Consider the following 20,286-nt stretch of genomic DNA (forward strand, 5'->3'; position numbering starts at 1 on the left):
TCAACTCCCAGAGTTGAAGCTTCCTTTTGCTATAGCAGTTTTGAAACCCTCTTTCGGTAGAATCTTCAAGGGGATGTTTGGTGTGCTGAGGGGCCCACACTGGAAAAGGAAATATCTTCACATCAAAACTAGACGGAAGCATTCTCAGAAACAACCCTGTGCTTTATGCATTCAACTCACAGGGAGGAATCTTCCTTTGGAGAGCGCCGTTTTGAAACAAACACTCTTTTTGCAGAATTGGCTAGGGGATGTTTGGAGCTTTTGGAGGCCCATGGTGGAAAAGGAAATATCTTCGCATACAAACTAGACAGAAGCATTCTCACAGACTTCTTTGTGATGAGTGCATTCAACTCACAGACTTGAACCTTCCTTTTGAAAGAGCAGTTCTGAAACACTCCTTTTGTAGAATCTGCAAGTGGCTATTTGGAGCGTTTTTGAGGCCTTTCCTGGGAAATGAAATATCTTCACCTAAAAACTAGAGAGAAGCATTCTCAGAAACTTCTTTGCGATGTGTGCATTCAACTCACAGAGTTGAACCTTCCTTTGGATAGGGCAGTTTTGAAACCCACTTTTTGTAGAATCTGCAAGTGGATATTTGGAGCGCTTTGAGGCCTGTGCTGGAAAAGGGACTATCTCCACATAAACGCTAGACAGAAGCATTCTCAGAAACTTCTTTGTGATGTGTGCATTCAACGCACAGAGTCGGACCTGCCTTTTGATAGAGCCGTTTGGAAACAGCCTTTTGGTAAAATCTGCAAGTGGGTATTTGGAGCGCATGGAGGCCTGTGCTGGAAAGGGAAATATCTTCACATAGAAACTAGACAGAAGCATTCTCAGAAACTTCTGTGTGATGAGTGCATTCACCTCACAGACTTGAACCTGCCTTTTGATAGAGAAGTTTTGAAACACTCTTTTAGTGGCATCTGAATGAGGATCTTTGGAGCGCTTCGAGGCCAATGCTGGAAAACGAAATATCATCCCATAGAAACTAGACAGAAGTATGCTCAGAAACTTATTTGTGACGAGCGCATTCAACTCACAGACTTGAACGTTCCTCCTGATGGAACAGTTTTGAAACACTCCTTTTGTAGAATCTGCAAGTGTTTATTTGGAGCGCTTTGAGGCCTGTGTGGGAAAAGGAAATATCTTCACAGGAAAACTAGACAGAAGCATTCTCAGAAACTTTTTTGTGATGAGTGCATTCCACTCACGGACTTGAAGCTTCCTTTTGAAAGAGCAGTTTTGAAACACTCTTTTTGCAGCATCTGCAAGTGGATATATGGAGCGCTTAGAGGCCTCTGCTGGAAAAGGAAATACCTTCACATACAAAGTAGACAGAAGCATTCTCAGAAACGTCTTTGTCATGTGTGCATTGCACTCACAGAGTTGAACCTTTCTTTTGATAGAGAAGTTTTGAAACACTCTTTCAGTAGAATCTTCAGGTGGACGTCTGGAGGGCTTTGAGGCCTGTGCTGGAAAAGGAAATATCTTCACGTAGAAACTAGACAAAGGCATTCTCAGAAAGTTCCCTGTGCCTTGGGCATTCAACTCACAGAGTTCAACCTTCCTTTCGATAGGGCAGTTTTGAAACACTCTTTTGGTAGACTCTGCAAGTGGATATTTGGAGCGCTTTGAGGCCTGCGCTGCAAAAGGAAATATCGCTGCATAAAAACTAGACGGAAGCATTCTCAGAAACGTCTTTGTGGTGAGTGCATTCACCTCACAGAGTTGAACCTTCGTTTTGATACACCAGTTTTGAAGCACTGGTTTTGGAGTAGTCGCAAGTGGATATTTGGAGCGCGTTGAGGCTTGAGTTGGAAAAGGAAATCTCTTCACGTACAAACTAGACAGAAGCATTCTCAGAAGCTTCTTTGTCATGTGGGGATTGAACTCACAGGGTTGAACATTCCTCTTCGTAGAGCGGTTCTACGAAGACTCTTTTTGTGGAAACTGCAAGTGGCTATTTGGTGCGATTGCGGCATCTAGTGGAAAAGAAAATACACTACGCTGAAAACCAGATTGAACTCTTCTCAGCACCTTCTTTGCGATGAGTGCATTCTACTCACAGAGTCGAACCTTCCTTTCGATAGAAGAGTTTTGAAACACTCTTTTTGTGGAATCTGCAAGGGGATTACGGGGGCGCTTTGATGCCTATGCTGGAAAAGGAAATATCTTCACACAAAAACTAGACAGAAGCCTTCTCAGAAACCTTTTCTGATGTGCGCCTTCCACTCACCGAGTTGAACCTTCCTTTTGATAGAGCAGTTTTGAAACCCTCTTTTTGTAGAATCTGCAAGTGGAGATTTGGACTGCTTTGAGTCCTACCGTGGAAAAGGAAATAACTTCACTTAGAACCTAGACGGAAGCATTCTCAGAGACTTCCCTGTGCTTTCTGCATTCAACTCACCGAGTTGAACCTTCCCTTTGATCGAACAGTTCTGAAACCCTCTTTTTGTAGAATCTGCAAGTCGATATTTGGAACGCTTTGAGGCCTACGCTGGAAAAGGAAATATCTTCCCAAGAAAACTAGAGAGAAGCATTCTCAGAAACTTCTTTGTGATGTGCGCATTCAACTCCCAGAGTTGAAGCTTCCTTTTGCTATAGCAGTTTTGAAACCCTCTTTCGGTAGAATCTTCAAGGGGATGTTTGGTGTGCTGAGGGGCCCACACTGGAAAAGGAAATATCTTCACATCAAAACTAGACGGAAGCATTCTCAGAAACAACCCTGTGCTTTATGCATTCAACTCACAGGGAGGAATCTTCCTTTGGAGAGCGCCGTTTTGAAACAAACACTGTTTTTGCAGAATTGGCTAGGGGATGTTTGGAGCTTTTGGAGGCCCATGGTGGAAAAGGAAATATCTTCGCATACAAACTAGACAGAAGCATTCTCACAGACTTCTTTGTGATGAGTGCATTCAACTCACAGACTTGAACCTTCCTTTTGAAAGAGCAGTTCTGAAACACTCCTTTTGTAGAATCTGCAAGTGGCTATTTGGAGCGTTTTTGAGGCCTTTCCTGGGAAATGAAATATCTTCACCTAAAAACTAGAGAGAAGCATTCTCAGAAACTTCTTTGCGATGTGTGCATTCAACTCACAGAGTTGAACCTTCCTTTGGATAGGGCAGTTTTGAAACCCACTTTTTGTAGAATCTGCAAGTGGATATTTGGAGCGCTTTGAGGCCTGTGCTGGAAAAGGGACTATCTCCACATAAACGCTAGACAGAAGCATTCTCAGAAACTTCTTTGTGATGTGGGCATTCAACGCACAGAGTCGGACCTGCCTTTTGATAGAGCCGTTTGGAAACAGCCTTTTGGTAAAATCTGCAAGTGGGTATTTGGAGCGCATGGAGGCCTGTGCTGGAAAGGGAAATATCTTCACATAGAAACTAGACAGAAGCATTCTCAGAAACTTCTGTGTGATGAGTGCATTCACCTCACAGACTTGAACCTGCCTTTTGATAGAGAAGTTTTGAAACACTCTTTTAGTGGCATCTGAATGAGGATCTTTGGAGCGCTTCGAGGCCAATGCTGGAAAACGAAATATCATCCCATAGAAACTAGACAGAAGTATGCTCAGAAACTTATTTGTGACGAGCGCATTCAACTCACAGACTTGAACGTTCCTCTTGATGGAACAGTTTTGAAACACTCCTTTTGTAGAATCTGCAAGTGTTTATTTGGAGCGCTTTGAGGCCTGTGTGGGAAAAGGAAATATCTTCACAGGAAAACTAGACAGAAGCATTCTCAGAAACTTTTTTGTGATGAGTGCATTCCACTCACGGACTTGAAGCTTCCTTTTGAAAGAGCAGTTTTGAAACACTCTTTTTGCAGCATCTGCAAGTGGATATATGGAGCGCTTAGAGGCCTCTGCTGGAAAAGGAAATACCTTCACATACAAAGTAGACAGAAGCATTCTCAGAAACGTCTTTGTCATGTGTGCATTGCACTCACAGAGTTGAACCTTTCTTTTGATAGAGAAGTTTTGAAACACTCTTTCAGTAGAATCTTCAGGTGGACGTCTGGAGGGCTTTGAGGCCTGTGCTGGAAAAGGAAATATCTTCACGTAGAAACTAGACAAAGGCATTCTCAGAAAGTTCCCTGTGCCTTGGGCATTCAACTCACAGAGTTCAACCTTCCTTTCGATAGGGCAGTTTTGAAACACTCTTTTGGTAGACTCTGCAAGTGGATATTTGGAGCGCTTTGAGGCCTGCGCTGCAAAAGGAAATATCGCTGCATAAAAACTAGACGGAAGCATTCTCAGAAACGTCTTTGTGGTGAGTGCATTCACCTCACAGAGTTGAACCTTCGTTTTGATACACCAGTTTTGAAGCACTGGTTTTGGAGTAGTCGCAAGTGGATATTTGGAGCGCGTTGAGGCTTGAGTTGGAAAAGGAAATCTCTTCACGTACAAACTAGACAGAAGCATTCTCAGAAGCTTCTTTGTCATGTGGGGATTGAACTCACAGGGTTGAACATTCCTCTTCGTAGAGCGGTTCTACGAAGACTCTTTTTGTGGAAACTGCAAGTGGCTATTTGGTGCGATTGCGGCATCTAGTGGAAAAGAAAATACACTACGCTGAAAACCAGATTGAACTCTTCTCAGCACCTTCTTTGCGATGAGTGCATTCTACTCACAGAGTCGAACCTTCCTTTCGATAGAAGAGTTTTGAAACACTCTTTTTGTGGAATCTGCAAGGGGATTACGGGGGCGCTTTGATGCCTATGCTGGAAAAGGAAATATCTTCACACAAAAACTAGACAGAAGCCTTCTCAGAAACCTTTTCTGATGTGCGCCTTCCACTCACCGAGTTGAACCTTCCTTTTGATAGAGCAGTTTTGAAACCCTCTTTTTGTAGAATCTGCAAGTGGAGATTTGGACTGCTTTGAGTCCTACCGTGGAAAAGGAAATAACTTCACTTAGAACCTAGACGGAAGCATTCTCAGAGACTTCCCTGTGCTTTCTGCATTCAACTCACCGAGTTGAACCTTCCCTTTGATCGAACAGTTCTGAAACCCTCTTTTTGTAGAATCTGCAAGTCGATATTTGGAACGCTTTGAGGCCTACGCTGGAAAAGGAAATATCTTCCCAAGAAAACTAGAGAGAAGCATTCTCAGAAACTTCTTTGTGATGTGCGCATTCAACTCCCAGAGTTGAAGCTTCCTTTTGCTATAGCAGTTTTGAAACCCTCTTTCGGTAGAATCTTCAAGGGGATGTTTGGTGTGCTGAGGGGCCCACACTGGAAAAGGAAATATCTTCACATCAAAACTAGACGGAAGCATTCTCAGAAACAACCCTGTGCTTTATGCATTCAACTCACAGGGAGGAATCTTCCTTTGGAGAGCGCCGTTTTGAAACAAACACTCTTTTTGCAGAATTGGCTAGGGGATGTTTGGAGCTTTTGGAGGCCCATGGTGGAAAAGGAAATATCTTCGCATACAAACTAGACAGAAGCATTCTCACAGACTTCTTTGTGATGAGTGCATTCAACTCACAGACTTGAACCTTCCTTTTGAAAGAGCAGTTCTGAAACACTCCTTTTGTAGAATCTGCAAGTGGCTATTTGGAGCGTTTTTGAGGCCTTTCCTGGGAAATGAAATATCTTCACCTAAAAACTAGAGAGAAGCATTCTCAGAAACTTCTTTGCGATGTGTGCATTCAACTCACAGAGTTGAACCTTCCTTTGGATAGGGCAGTTTTGAAACCCACTTTTTGTAGAATCTGCAAGTGGATATTTGGAGCGCTTTGAGGCCTGTGCTGGAAAAGGGACTATCTCCACATAAACGCTAGACAGAAGCATTCTCAGAAACTTCTTTGTGATGTGTGCATTCAACGCACAGAGTCGGACCTGCCTTTTGATAGAGCCGTTTGGAAACAGCCTTTTGGTAAAATCTGCAAGTGGGTATTTGGAGCGCATGGAGGCCTGTGCTGGAAAGGGAAATATCTTCACATAGAAACTAGACAGAAGCATTCTCAGAAACTTCTGTGTGATGAGTGCATTCACCTCACAGACTTGAACCTGCCTTTTGATACAGAAGTTTTGAAACACTCCTTTAGTGGCATCTGAATGAGGATCTTTGGAGCGCTTCGAGGCCAATGCTGGAAAACGAAATATCATCCCATAGAAACTAGACAGAAGTATGCTCAGAAACTTATTTGTGACGAGCGCATTCAACTCACAGACTTGAACGTTCCTCCTGATAGAACAGTTTTGAAACACTCCTTTTGTAGAATCTGCAAGTGTTTATTTGGAGCGCTTTGAGGCCTGTGTGGGAAAAGGAAATATCTTCACAGGAAAACTAGACAGAAGCATTCTCAGAAACTTTTTTGTGATGAGTGCATTCCACTCACGGACTTGAAGCTTCCTTTTGAAAGAGCAGTTTTGAAACACTCTTTTTGCAGCATCTGCAAGTGGATATATGGAGCGCTTAGAGGCCTCTGCTGGAAAAGGAAATACCTTCACATACAAAGTAGACAGAAGCATTCTCAGAAACGTCTTTGTCATGTGTGCATTGCACTCACAGAGTTGAACCTTTCTTTTGATAGAGAAGTTTTGAAACACTCTTTCAGTAGAATCTTCAGGTGGACGTCTGGAGGGCTTTGAGGCCTGTGCTGGAAAAGGAAATATCTTCACGTAGAAACTAGACAAAGGCATTCTCAGAAAGTTCCCTGTGCCTTGGGCATTCAACTCACAGAGTTCAACCTTCCTTTCGATAGGGCAGTTTTGAAACACTCTTTTGGTAGACTCTGCAAGTGGATATTTGGAGCGCTTTGAGGCCTGCGCTGCAAAAGGAAATATCGCTGCATAAAAACTAGACGGAAGCATTCTCAGAAACGTCTTTGTGGTGAGTGCATTCACCTCACAGAGTTGAACCTTCGTTTTGATACACCAGTTTTGAAGCACTGGTTTTGGAGTAGTCGCAAGTGGATATTTGGAGCGCGTTGAGGCTTGAGTTGGAAAAGGAAATCTCTTCACGTACAAACTAGACAGAAGCATTCTCAGAAGCTTCTTTGTCATGTGGGGATTGAACTCACAGGGTTGAACATTCCTCTTCGTAGAGCGGTTCTACGAAGACTCTTTTTGTGGAAACTGCAAGTGGCTATTTGGTGCGATTGCGGCATCTAGTGGAAAAGAAAATACACTACGCTGAAAACCAGATTGAACTCTTCTCAGCACCTTCTTTGCGATGAGTGCATTCTACTCACAGAGTCGAACCTTCCTTTCGATAGAAGAGTTTTGAAACACTCTTTTTGTGGAATCTGCAAGGGGATTACGGGGGCGCTTTGATGCCTATGCTGGAAAAGGAAATATCTTCACACAAAAACTAGACAGAAGCCTTCTCAGAAACCTTTTCTGATGTGCGCCTTCCACTCACCGAGTTGAACCTTCCTTTTGATAGAGCAGTTTTGAAACCCTCTTTTTGTAGAATCTGCAAGTGGAGATTTGGACTGCTTTGAGTCCTACCGTGGAAAAGGAAATAACTTCACTTAGAACCTAGACGGAAGCATTCTCAGAGACTTCCCTGTGCTTTCTGCATTCAACTCACCGAGTTGAACCTTCCCTTTGATCGAACAGTTCTGAAACCCTCTTTTTGTAGAATCTGCAAGTCGATATTTGGAACGCTTTGAGGCCTACGCTGGAAAAGGAAATATCTTCCCAAGAAAACTAGAGAGAAGCATTCTCAGAAACTTCTTTGTGATGTGCGCATTCAACTCCCAGAGTTGAAGCTTCCTTTTGCTATAGCAGTTTTGAAACCCTCTTTCGGTAGAATCTTCAAGGGGATGTTTGGTGTGCTGAGGGGCCCACACTGGAAAAGGAAATATCTTCACATCAAAACTAGACGGAAGCATTCTCAGAAACAACCCTGTGCTTTATGCATTCAACTCACAGGGAGGAATCTTCCTTTGGAGAGCGCCGTTTTGAAACAAACACTCTTTTTGCAGAATTGGCTAGGGGATGTTTGGAGCTTTTGGAGGCCCATGGTGGAAAAGGAAATATCTTCGCATACAAACTAGACAGAAGCATTCTCACAGACTTCTTTGTGATGAGTGCATTCAACTCACAGACTTGAACCTTCCTTTTGAAAGAGCAGTTCTGAAACACTCCTTTTGTAGAATCTGCAAGTGGCTATTTGGAGCGTTTTTGAGGCCTTTCCTGGGAAATGAAATATCTTCACCTAAAAACTAGAGAGAAGCATTCTCAGAAACTTCTTTGCGATGTGTGCATTCAACTCACAGAGTTGAACCTTCCTTTGGATAGGGCAGTTTTGAAACCCACTTTTTGTAGAATCTGCAAGTGGATATTTGGAGCGCTTTGAGGCCTGTGCTGGAAAAGGGACTATCTCCACATAAACGCTAGACAGAAGCATTCTCAGAAACTTCTTTGTGATGTGTGCATTCAACGCACAGAGTCGGACCTGCCTTTTGATAGAGCCGTTTGGAAACAGCCTTTTGGTAAAATCTGCAAGTGGGTATTTGGAGCGCATGGAGGCCTGTGCTGGAAAGGGAAATATCTTCACATAGAAACTAGACAGAAGCATTCTCAGAAACTTCTGTGTGATGAGTGCATTCACCTCACAGACTTGAACCTGCCTTTTGATACAGAAGTTTTGAAACACTCCTTTAGTGGCATCTGAATGAGGATCTTTGGAGCGCTTCGAGGCCAATGCTGGAAAACGAAATATCATCCCATAGAAACTAGACAGAAGTATGCTCAGAAACTTATTTGTGACGAGTGCATTCAACTCACAGACTTGAACGTTCCTCCTGATAGAACAGTTTTGAAACACTCCTTTTGTAGAATCTGCAAGTGTTTATTTGGAGCGCTTTGAGGCCTGTGTGGGAAAAGGAAATATCTTCACAGGAAAACTAGACAGAAGCATTCTCAGAAACTTTTTTGTGATGAGTGCATTCCACTCACGGACTTGAAGCTTCCTTTTGAAAGAGCAGTTTTGAAACACTCTTTTTGCAGCATCTGCAAGTGGATATATGGAGCGCTTAGAGGCCTCTGCTGGAAAAGGAAATACCTTCACATACAAAGTAGACAGAAGCATTCTCAGAAACGTCTTTGTCATGTGTGCATTGAACTCACAGAGTTGAACCTTTCTTTTGATAGAGAAGTTTTGAAACACTCTTTCAGTAGAATCTTCAGGTGGACGTCTGGAGGGCTTTGAGGCCTGTGCTGGAAAAGGAAATATCTTCACGTAGAAACTAGACAAAGGCATTCTCAGAAAGCTCTCTGTGCCTCGGGCATTCAACTCACAGAGTTCAACCTTCCTTTCGATAGGGCAGTTTTGAAACACTCTTTTGGTAGAATCTGCAAGTGGATATTTGGAGCGCTTTGAGGCCTGCGCTGCAAAAGGAAATATCGCTGCATAAAAACTAGACGGAAGCATTCTCAGAAACGTCTTTGTGGTGAGTGCATTCACCTCACAGAGTTGAACCTTCGTTTTGATACACCAGTTTTGAAGCGTTGGTTTTGGAGTAGTCGCAAGTGGATATTTGGAGCGCGTTGAGGCTTGAGTTGGAAAAGGAAATCTCTTCACGTACAAACTAGACAGAAGCATTCTCAGAAGCTTCTTTGTCATGTGGGGATTGAACTCACAGGGTTGAACATTCCTCTTCGTAGAGCGGTTCTGCAAGACTCTTTTTGTGGAAACTGCAAGTGGCTATTTGGTGCGATTGCGGCATCTAGTGGAAAAGAAAATACACTACGCTGAAAACCAGATTGAACTCTTCTCAGCACCTTCTTTGCGATGAGTGCATTCTACTCACAGAGTCGAATCTTCCTTTCGATGGAAGAGTTTTGAAACACTCTTTTTGTGGAATCTGCAAGGGGATTACGGGGGCGCTTTGATGCCTATGCTGGAAAAGGAAATATCTTCACACAAAAACTAGACAGAAGCCTTCTCAGAAACCTTTTCTGATGTGCGCCTTCCACTCACCGAGTTGAACCTTCCTTTTGATAGAGCAGTTTTGAAACCCTCTTTTTGTAGAATCTGCAAGTGGAGATTTGGACTGCTTTGAGTCCTACCGTGGAAAAGGAAATAACTTCACTTAGAACCTAGACGGAAGCATTCTCAGAGACTTCCCTGTGCTTTCTGCATTCAACTCACCGAGTTGAACCTTCCCTTTGATCGAACAGTTCTGAAACCCTCTTTTTGTAGAATCTGCAAGTCGATATTTGGAACGCTTTGAGGCCTACGCTGGAAAAGGAAATATCTTCCCAAGAAAACTAGAGAGAAGCATTCTCAGAAACTTCTTTGTGATGTGCGCATTCAACTCCCAGAGTTGAAGCTTCCTTTTGCTATAGCAGTTTTGAAACCCTCTTTCGGTAGAATCTTCAAGGGGATGTTTGGTGTGCTGAGGGGCCCACACTGGAAAAGGAAATATCTTCACATCAAAACTAGACGGAAGCATTCTCAGAAACAACCCTGTGCTTTATGCATTCAACTCACAGGGAGGAATCTTCCTTTGGAGAGCGCCGTTTTGAAACAAACACTCTTTTTGCAGAATTGGCTAGGGGATGTTTGGAGCTTTTGGAGGCCCATGGTGGAAAAGGAAATATCTTCGCATACAAACTAGACAGAAGCATTCTCACAGACTTCTTTGTGATGAGTGCATTCAACTCACAGACTTGAACCTTCCTTTTGAAAGAGCAGTTCTGAAACACTCCTTTTGTAGAATCTGCAAGTGGCTATTTGGAGCGTTTTTGAGGCCTTTCCTGGGAAATGAAATATCTTCACCTAAAAACTAGAGAGAAGCATTCTCAGAAACTTCTTTGCGATGTGTGCATTCAACTCACAGAGTTGAACCTTCCTTTGGATAGGGCAGTTTTGAAACCCACTTTTTGTAGAATCTGCAAGTGGATATTTGGAGCGCTTTGAGGCCTGTGCTGGAAAAGGGACTATCTCCACATAAACGCTAGACAGAAGCATTCTCAGAAACTTCTTTGTGATGTGTGCATTCAACGCACAGAGTCGGACCTGCCTTTTGATAGAGCCGTTTGGAAACAGCCTTTTGGTAAAATCTGCAAGTGGGTATTTGGAGCGCATGGAGGCCTGTGCTGGAAAGGGAAATATCTTCACATAGAAACTAGACAGAAGCATTCTCAGAAACTTCTGTGTGATGAGTGCATTCACCTCACAGACTTGAACCTGCCTTTTGATACAGAAGTTTTGAAACACTCCTTTAGTGGCATCTGAATGAGGATCTTTGGAGCGCTTCGAGGCCAATGCTGGAAAACGAAATATCATCCCATAGAAACTAGACAGAAGTATGCTCAGAAACTTATTTGTGACGAGTGCATTCAACTCACAGACTTGAACGTTCCTCCTGATAGAACAGTTTTGAAACACTCCTTTTGTAGAATCTGCAAGTGTTTATTTGGAGCGCTTTGAGGCCTGTGTGGGAAAAGGAAATATCTTCACAGGAAAACTAGACAGAAGCATTCTCAGAAACTTTTTTGTGATGAGTGCATTCCACTCACGGACTTGAAGCTTCCTTTTGAAAGAGCAGTTTTGAAACACTCTTTTTGCAGCATCTGCAAGTGGATATATGGAGCGCTTAGAGGCCTCTGCTGGAAAAGGAAATACCTTCACATACAAAGTAGACAGAAGCATTCTCAGAAACGTCTTTGTCATGTGTGCATTGAACTCACAGAGTTGAACCTTTCTTTTGATAGAGAAGTTTTGAAACACTCTTTCAGTAGAATCTTCAGGTGGACGTCTGGAGGGCTTTGAGGCCTGTGCTGGAAAAGGAAATATCTTCACGTAGAAACTAGACAAAGGCATTCTCAGAAAGCTCTCTGTGCCTCGGGCATTCAACTCACAGAGTTCAACCTTCCTTTCGATAGGGCAGTTTTGAAACACTCTTTTGGTAGAGTCTGCAAGTGGATATTTGGAGCGCTTTGAGGCCTGCGCTGCAAAAGGAAATATCGCTGCATAAAAACTAGACGGAAGCATTCTCAGAAACGTCTTTGTGGTGAGTGCATTCACCTCACAGAGTTGAACCTTCGTTTTGATACACCAGTTTTGAAGCGTTGGTTTTGGAGTAGTCGCAAGTGGATATTTGGAGCGCGTTGAGGCTTGAGTTGGAAAAGGAAATCTCTTCACGTACAAACTAGACAGAAGCATTCTCAGAAGCTTCTTTGTCATGTGGGGATTGAACTCACAGGGTTGAACATTCCTCTTCGTAGAGCGGTTCTGCAAGACTCTTTTTGTGGAAACTGCAAGTGGCTATTTGGTGCGATTGCGGCATCTAGTGGAAAAGAAAATACACCACGCTGAAAACCAGATTGAACTCTTCTCAGCACCTTCTTTGCGATGAGTGCATTCTACTCACAGAGTCGAACCTTCCTTTCGATGGAAGAGTTTTGAAACACTCTTTTTGTGGAATCTGCAAGGGGATTACGGGGGCGCTTTGATGCCTATGCTGGAAAAGGAAATATCTTCACACAAAAACTAGACAGAAGCCTTCTCAGAAACCTTTTCTGATGTGCGCCTTCCACTCACCGAGTTGAACCTTCCTTTTGATAGAGCAGTTTTGAAACCCTCTTTTTGTAGAATCTGCAAGTGGAGATTTGGACTGCTTTGAGTCCTACCGTGGAAAAGGAAATAACTTCACTTAGAACCTAGACGGAAGCATTCTCAGAGACTTCCCTGTGCTTTCTGCATTCAACTCACCGAGTTGAACCTTCCCTTTGATCGAACAGTTCTGAAACCCTCTTTTTGTAGAATCTGCAAGTCGATATTTGGAACGCTTTGAGGCCTACGCTGGAAAAGGAAATATCTTCCCAAGAAAACTAGAGAGAAGCATTCTCAGAAACTTCTTTGTGATGTGCGCATTCAACTCCCAGAGTTGAAGCTTCCTTTTGCTATAGCAGTTTTGAAACCCTCTTTCGGTAGAATCTTCAAGGGGATGTTTGGTGTGCTGAGGGGCCCACACTGGAAAAGGAAATATCTTCACATCAAAACTAGACGGAAGCATTCTCAGAAACAACCCTGTGCTTTATGCATTCAACTCACAGGGAGGAATCTTCCTTTGGAGAGCGCCGTTTTGAAACAAACACTCTTTTTGCAGAATTGGCTAGGGGATGTTTGGAGCTTTTGGAGGCCCATGGTGGAAAAGGAAATATCTTCGCATACAAACTAGACAGAAGCATTCTCACAGACTTCTTTGTGATGAGTGCATTCAACTCACAGACTTGAACCTTCCTTTTGAAAGAGCAGTTCTGAAACACTCCTTTTGTAGAATCTGCAAGTGGCTATTTGGAGCGTTTTTGAGGCCTTTCCTGGGAAATGAAATATCTTCACCTAAAAACTAGAGAGAAGCATTCTCAGAAACTTCTTTGCGATGTGTGCATTCAACTCACAGAGTTGAACCTTCCTTTGGATAGGGCAGTTTTGAAACCCACTTTTTGTAGAATCTGCAAGTGGATATTTGGAGCGCTTTGAGGCCTGTGCTGGAAAAGGGACTATCTCCACATAAACGCTAGACAGAAGCATTCTCAGAAACTTCTTTGTGATGTGTGCATTCAACGCACAGAGTCGGACCTGCCTTTTGATAGAGCCGTTTGGAAACAGCCTTTTGGTAAAATCTGCAAGTGGGTATTTGGAGCGCATGGAGGCCTGTGCTGGAAAGGGAAATATCTTCACATAGAAACTAGACAGAAGCATTCTCAGAAACTTCTGTGTGATGAGTGCATTCACCTCACAGACTTGAACCTGCCTTTTGATACAGAAGTTTTGAAACACTCCTTTAGTGGCATCTGAATGAGGATCTTTGGAGCGCTTCGAGGCCAATGCTGGAAAACGAAATATCATCCCATAGAAACTAGACAGAAGTATGCTCAGAAACTTATTTGTGACGAGTGCATTCAACTCACAGACTTGAACGTTCCTCCTGATAGAACAGTTTTGAAACACTCCTTTTGTAGAATCTGCAAGTGTTTATTTGGAGCGCTTTGAGGCCTGTGTGGGAAAAGGAAATATCTTCACAGGAAAACTAGACAGAAGCATTCTCAGAAACTTTTTTGTGATGAGTGCATTCCACTCACGGACTTGAAGCTTCCTTTTGAAAGAGCAGTTTTGAAACACTCTTTTTGCAGCATCTGCAAGTGGATATATGGAGCGCTTAGAGGCCTCTGCTGGAAAAGGAAATACCTTCACATACAAAGTAGACAGAAGCATTCTCAGAAACGTCTTTGTCATGTGTGCATTGAACTCACAGAGTTGAACCTTTCTTTTGATAGAGAAGTTTTGAAACACTCTTTCAGTAGAATCTTCAGGTGGACGTCTGGAGGGCTTTGAGGCCTGTGCTGGAAAAGGAAATATCTTCACGTAGAAACTAGACAAAGGCATTCTCAGAAAGCTCTCTGTGCCTCGGGCATTCAACTCACAGATTTCAACCTTCCTTTCGATAGGGCAGTTTTGAAACACTCTTTTGGTAGAGTCTGCAAGTAGATATTTGGAGCGCTTTGAGGCCTGCGCTGCAAAAGGAAATATCGCTGCATAAAAACTAGACGAAAGCATTCTCAGAAACGTCTTTGTGGTGAGTGCATTCACCTCACAGAGTTGAACCTTCGTTTTGATACACCAGTTTTGAAGCGTTGGTTTTGGAGTAGTCGCAAGTGGATATTTGGAGCGCGTTGAGGCTTGAGTTGGAAAAGGAAATCTCTTCACGTACAAACTAGACAGAAGCATTCTCAGAAGCTTCTTTGTCATGTGGGGATTGAACTCACAGGGTTGAACATTCCTCTTCGTAGAGCGGTTCTGCAAGACTCTTTTTGTGGAAACTGCAAGTGGCTATTTGGTGCGATTGCGGCATCTAGTGGAAAAGAAAATACACTACGCTGAAAACCAGATTGAACTCTTCTCAGCACCTTCTTTGCGATGAGTGCATTCTACTCACAGAGTCGAACCTTCCTTTCGATGGAAGAGTTTTGAAACACTCTTTTTGTGGAATCTGCAAGGGGATTACGGGGGCGCTTTGATGCCTATGCTGGAAAAGGAAATATCTTCACACAAAAACTAGACAGAAGCCTTCTCAGAAACCTTTTCTGATGTGCGCCTTCCACTCACCGAGTTGAACCTTCCTTTTGATAGAGCAGTTTTGAAACCCTCTTTTTGTAGAATCTGCAAGTGGAGATTTGGACTGCTTTGAGTCCTACCGTGGAAAAGGAAATAACTTCACTTAGAACCTAGACGGAAGCATTCTCAGAGACTTCCCTGTGCTTTCTGCATTCAACTCACCGAGTTGAACCTTCCCTTTGATCGAACAGTTCTGAAACCCTCTTTTTGTAGAATCTGCAAGTCGATATTTGGAACGCTTTGAGGCCTACGCTGGAAAAGGAAATATCTTCCCAAGAAAACTAGAGAGAAGCATTCTCAGAAACTTCTTTGTGATGTGCGCATTCAACTCCCAGAGTTGAAGCTTCCTTTTGCTATAGCAGTTTTGAAACCCTCTTTCGGTAGAATCTTCAAGGGGATGTTTGGTGTGCTGAGGGGCCCACACTGGAAAAGGAAATATCTTCACATCAAAACTAGACGGAAGCATTCTCAGAAACAACCCTGTGCTTTATGCATTCAACTCACAGGGAGGAATCTTCCTTTGGAGAGCGCCGTTTTGAAACAAACACTCTTTTTGCAGAATTGGCTAGGGGATGTTTGGAGCTTTTGGAGGCCCATGGTGGAAAAGGAAATATCTTCGCATACAAACTAGACAGAAGCATTCTCACAGACTTCTTTGTGATGAGTGCATTCAACTCACAGACTTGAACCTTCCTTTTGAAAGAGCAGTTCTGAAACACTCCTTTTGTAGAATCTGCAAGTGGCTATTTGGAGCGTTTTTGAGGCCTTTCCTGGGAAATGAAATATCTTCACCTAAAAACTAGAGAGAAGCATTCTCAGAAACTTCTTTGCGATGTGTGCATTCAACTCACAGAGTTGAACCTTCCTTTGGATAGGGCAGTTTTGAAACCCACTTTTTGTAGAATCTGCAAGTGGATATTTGGAGCGCTTTGAGGCCTGTGCTGGAAAAGGGACTATCTCCACATAAACGCTAGACAGAAGCATTCTCAGAAACTTCTTTGTGATGTGTGCATTCAACGCACAGAGTCGGACCTGCCTTTTGATAGAGCCGTTTGGAAACAGCCTTTTGGTAAAATCTGCAAGTGGGTATTTGGAGCGCATGGAGGCCTGTGCTGGAAAGGGAAATATCTTCACATAGAAACTAGACAGAAGCATTCTCAGAAACTTCTGTGTGATGAGTGCATTCACCTCACAGACTTGAACCTGCCTTTTGATACAGAAGTTTTGAAACACTCCTTTAGTGGCATCTGAATGAGGATCTTTGGAGCGCTTCGAGGCCAATGCTGGAAAACGAAATATCATCCCATAGAAACTAGACAGAAGTATGCTCAGAAACTTATTTGTGACGAGTGCATTCAACTCACAGACTTGAACGTTCCCCCTGATAGAACAGTTTGGAAACACTCCTTTTGTAGAATCTGCAAGTGTTTATTTGGAGCGCTTTGAGGCCTGTGTGGGAAAAGGAAATATCTTCACAGGAAAACTAGACAGAAGCATTCTCAGAAACTTTTTTGTGATGAGTGCATTCCACTCACGGACTTGAAGCTTCCTTTTGAAAGAGCAGTTTTGAAACACTCTTTTTGCAGCATCTGCAAGTGGATATATGGAGCGCTTAGAGGCCTCTGCTGGAAAAGGAAATACCTTCACATACAAAGTAGACAGAAGCATTCTCAGAAACGTCTTTGTCATGTGTGCATTGAACTCACAGAGTTGAACCTTTCTTTTGATAGAGAAGTTTTGAAACACTCTTTCAGTAGAATCTTCAGGTGGACGTCTGGAGGGCTTTGAGGCCTGTGCTGGAAAAGGAAATATCTTCACGTAGAAACTAGACAAAGGCATTCTCAGAAAGCTCTCTGTGCCTCGGGCATTCAACTCACAGAGTTCAACCTTCCTTTCGATAGGGCAGTTTTGAAACACTCTTTTGGTAGAGTCTGCAAGTGGATATTTGGAGCGCTTTGAGGCCTGCGCTGCAAAAGGAAATATCGCTGCATAAAAACTAGACGGAAGCATTCTCAGAAACGTCTTTGTGGTGAGTGCATTCACCTCACAGAGTTGAACCTTCGTTTTGATACACCAGTTTTGAAGCGTTGGTTTTGGAGTAGTCGCAAGTGGATATTTGGAGCGCGTTGAGGCTTGAGTTGGAAAAGGAAATCTCTTCACGTACAAACTAGACAGAAGCATTCTCAGAAGCTTCTTTGTCATGTGGGGATTGAACTCACAGGGTTGAACATTCCTCTTCGTAGAGCGGTTCTGCAAGACTCTTTTTGTGGAAACTGCAAGTGGCTATTTGGTGCGATTGCGGCATCTAGTGGAAAAGAAAATACACCACGCTGAAAACCAGATTGAACTCTTCTCAGCACCTTCTTTGCGATGAGTGCATTCTACTCACAGAGTCGAACCTTCCTTTCGATGGAAGAGTTTTGAAACACTCTTTTTGTGGAATCTGCAAGGGGATTACGGGGGCGCTTTGATGCCTATGCTGGAAAAGGAAATATCTTCACACAAAAACTAGACAGAAGCCTTCTCAGAAACCTTTTCTGATGTGCGCCTTCCACTCACCGAGTTGAACCTTCCTTTTGATAGAGCAGTTTTGAAACCCTCTTTTTGTAGAATCTGCAAGTGGAGATTTGGACTGCTTTGAGTCCTACCGTGGAAAAGGAAATAACTTCACTTAGAACCTAGACGGAAGCATTCTCAGAGACTTCCCTGTGCTTTCTGCATTCAACTCACCGAGTTGAACCTTCCCTTTGATCGAACAGTTCTGAAACCCTCTTTTTGTAGAATCTGCAAGTCGATATTTGGAACGCTTTGAGGCCTACGCTGGAAAAGGAAATATCTTCCCAAGAAAACTAGAGAGAAGCATTCTCAGAAACTTCTTTGTGATGTGCGCATTCAACTCCCAGAGTTGAAGCTTCCTTTTGCTATAGCAGTTTTGAAACCCTCTTTCGGTAGAATCTTCAAGGGGATGTTTGGTGTGCTGAGGGGCCCACACTGGAAAAGGAAATATCTTCACATCAAAACTAGACGGAAGCATTCTCAGAAACAACCCTGTGCTTTATGCATTCAACTCACAGGGAGGAATCTTCCTTTGGAGAGCGCAGTTTTGAAACAAACACTCCTTTTGCAGAATTGGCTAGGGGATGTTTGGAGCTTTTGGAGGCCCATGGTGGAAAAGGAAATATCTTCGCATACAAACTAGACAGAAGCATTCTCACAAACTTCTTTGTGATGAGTGCATTCAACTCACAGACTTGAACCTTCCTTTTGAAAGAGCAGTTCTGAAACACTCCTTTTGTAGAATCTGCAAGTGGCTATTTGGAGCGTTTTTGAGGCCTTTCCTGGGAAATGAAATATCTTCACCTAAAAACTAGAGAGAAGCATTCTCAGAAACTTCTTTGCGAGGTGTGCATTCAACTCACAGAGTTGAGCCTTCCTTTGGATAGGGCAGTTTTGAAACCCACTTTTTGTAGAATCTGCAAGTGGATATTTGGAGCGCTTTGAGGCCTGTGCTGGAAAAGGGACTATCTCCACATAAACGCTAGACAGAAGCATTCTCAGAAACTTCTTTGTGATGTGTGCATTCAACGCACAGAGTCGGACCTGCCTTTTGATAGAGCCGTTTGGAAACAGCCTTTTGGTAAAATCTGCAAGTGGGTATTTGGAGCGCATGGAGGCCTGTGCTGGAAAGGGAAATATCTTCACATAGAAACTAGACAGAAGCATTCTCAGAAACTTCTGTGTGATGAGTGCATTCACCTCACAGACTTGAACCTGCCTTTTGATAGAGAAGTTTTGAAACACTCTTTTAGTGGCATCTGAATGAGGATCTTTGGAGCGCTTCGAGGCCAATGCTGGAAAACGAAATATCATCCCATAGAAACTAGACAGAAGTATGCTCAGAAACTTATTTGTGACGAGCGCATTCAACTCACAGACTTGAACGTTCCTCTTGATGGAACAGTTTTGAAACACTCCTTTTGTAGAATCTGCAAGTGTTTATTTGGAGCGCTTTGAGGCCTGTGTGGGAAAAGGAAATATCTTCACAGGAAAACTAGACAGAAGCATTCTCAGAAACTTTTTTGTGATGAGTGCATTCCACTCACGGACTTGAAGCTTCCTTTTGAAAGAGCAGTTTTGAAACACTCTTTTTGCAGCATCTGCAAGTGGATATATGGAGCGCTTAGAGGCCTCTGCTGGAAAAGGAAATACCTTCACATACAAAGTAGACAGAAGCATTCTCAGAAACGTCTTTGTCATGTGTGCATTGCACTCACAGAGTTGAACCTTTCTTTTGATAGAGAAGTTTTGAAACACTCTTTCAGTAGAATCTTCAGGTGGACGTCTGGAGGGCTTTGAGGCCTGTGCTGGAAAAGGAAATATCTTCACGTAGAAACTAGACAAAGGCATTCTCAGAAAGTTCCCTGTGCCTTGGGCATTCAACTCACAGAGTTCAACCTTCCTTTCGATAGGGCAGTTTTGAAACACTCTTTTGGTAGACTCTGCAAGTGGATATTTGGAGCGCTTTGAGGCCTGCGCTGCAAAAGGAAATATCGCTGCATAAAAACTAGACAGAAGCATTCTCAGAAACGTCTTTGTGGTGAGTGCATTCACCTCACAGAGTTGAACCTTCGTTTTGATACACCAGTTTTGAAGCACTGGTTTTGGAGTAGTCGCAAGTGGATATTTGGAGCGCGTTGAGGCTTGAGTTGGAAAAGGAAATCTCTTCACGTACAAACTAGACAGAAGCATTCTCAGAAGCTTCTTTGTCATGTGGGGATTGAACTCACAGGGTTGAACATTCCTCTTCGTAGAGCGGTTCTACGAAGACTCTTTTTGTGGAAACTGCAAGTGGCTATTTGGTGCGATTGCGGCATCTAGTGGAAAAGAAAATACACTACGCTGAAAACCAGATTGAACTCTTCTCAGCACCTTCTTTGCGATGAGTGCATTCTACTCACAGAGTCGAACCTTCCTTTCGATAGAAGAGTTTTGAAACACTCTTTTTGTGGAATCTGCAAGGGGATTACGGGGGCGCTTTGATGCCTATGCTGGAAAAGGAAATATCTTCACACAAAAACTAGACAGAAGCCTTCTCAGAAACCTTTTCTGATGTGCGCCTTCCACTCACCGAGTTGAACCTTCCTTTTGATAGAGCAGTTTTGAAACCCTCTTTTTGTAGAATCTGCAAGTGGAGATTTG

The sequence above is a fragment of the Pongo pygmaeus genome, chromosome 7 (genome assembly GCF_028885625.2).
Source record: "Pongo pygmaeus isolate AG05252 chromosome 7, NHGRI_mPonPyg2-v2.0_pri, whole genome shotgun sequence".
In the NCBI taxonomy this organism is placed as follows: domain Eukaryota; kingdom Metazoa; phylum Chordata; class Mammalia; order Primates; family Hominidae; genus Pongo; species Pongo pygmaeus.